Source organism: Drosophila innubila, chromosome X (genome assembly GCF_004354385.1).
Source record: "Drosophila innubila isolate TH190305 chromosome X, UK_Dinn_1.0, whole genome shotgun sequence".
In the NCBI taxonomy this organism is placed as follows: Eukaryota; Metazoa; Arthropoda; class Insecta; order Diptera; family Drosophilidae; genus Drosophila; species Drosophila innubila.
The window spans coordinates 34,528,773-34,530,194 of NC_047626.1; the positions used below are offsets into that span (position 1 = coordinate 34,528,773).

Here is a 1,422-nt window from a genome sequence, read left to right on the forward strand (position 1 = left end):
TTCGGCATTGTCTACATTGTTGACATTGTTTACATTGCTTACACGTTTACAATTTATAGTTGACACTCAATTGCTTACACGTAGACAATCGTGTAATCTACATGGTGTAGTCTACCCGGCACATCACTGGCTGTATATATTGCTAGTCGCCTTTCGCACCCTTCGTGATGCTTTCGTCACTAGCTAATATAATCCTTTTAAGATATTTTCAGTGATATCGACGATGATCAAGATAAAAATGAGACCACGAACTACAACATGCCACCCAAACGATCATGAAAACCCAACGATTTAACCATACGACTACAAATGGACTCCTAAGGAGCTGAAGAAGCCGGTTTCCAAAAAATTGGCTACCAAGAGAGCCGATCGTAATGGCTGCGTAAAAACGCAAAGGATAAAACTTTGTTAACTCAGAAAAGGTTTTATGAGGACGAAAATGGAAGGACCAAGGTGAAGACTTTGGCTGAAACTGAAATGGAGAAACCTTTTTCAGAAATGGAGCTGCTCAATTCAAAGAAGCACTGGAATATGATATGTTTGAGAAAACGAAACTACGAAAGACATTACTGAACATACATCAACTTCAGATGTTAACCTTATCTTGCATATAAATCCTAAAAGCAAAATAATAAAATTATTTTTTTAAATAAACAGAAATAGTGATAACCAGTTGGACGAAGCTACAGTAGAGCATTTTCGACTGGCGGAGACCTTCTTACTATGATAAACCAAAAATTTGTATTACTCTAAGCGGTGGATCACTCGGCTCATGGGTCGATGAAGAACGCAGCAAACTGTGCGTCATCGTGTGATCATCGACATTTTGAACGCATATCGCAGTCCATGCTGTTATGTACTTTAATTAATTTTAGAGTGCTGCTTGGACTACATATGGTTGAGGGTTGTAAGACTATGCTAAATAAGCTACAATCGAAATCATTTCGTTATGTGGTGAGCTAATGTCCTACAAAAAAAAAAAAAAATAGCCAAATGCCTCGTCATCTAATTAGTGACGCGCATGAATGGATTAACGAGACTCCTACTGCCACTGCTAACATCTCTTGGGGCGTCAGTTTGGCGCATTGTACCAAACTCGCTGTATTATATGCTTGCATATTCGAATACCGTGGTCGTAATCCTTAACTGGAACACGCCACGTTAAGTAAATCGGAGAGATCCTTTGACTCTGTCCCTATCTACTGAGTTTGTTTCTGACGTTCGTCGCGAACAGACGTTTATTTCGAGTGAGCGCATGGCAGTGTTTCGTTACATATAACGGTAAACGTGATAAGCAACTTTCGAAGTGAACAACAAAGCGGAATTGCGGTACTTTGTACGCAGACGCTAACCAACGGTAAAAACAGCGATAAGAAGTGCTCAAATTGTGTGATAAGTGCGGTTTCGAGCTAACTTTTGTAC

General features: G+C 39.7%; 1 pseudogene; it reads left to right on the top strand.

Annotated features, from left to right (window-relative positions):
- The first annotated feature begins 745 nt into the window (after window positions 1-745).
- LOC117794373 lies at window positions 746-908 on the top strand (annotated as a pseudogene).
- The last annotated feature ends 514 nt before the right edge of the window (window positions 909-1,422 follow it).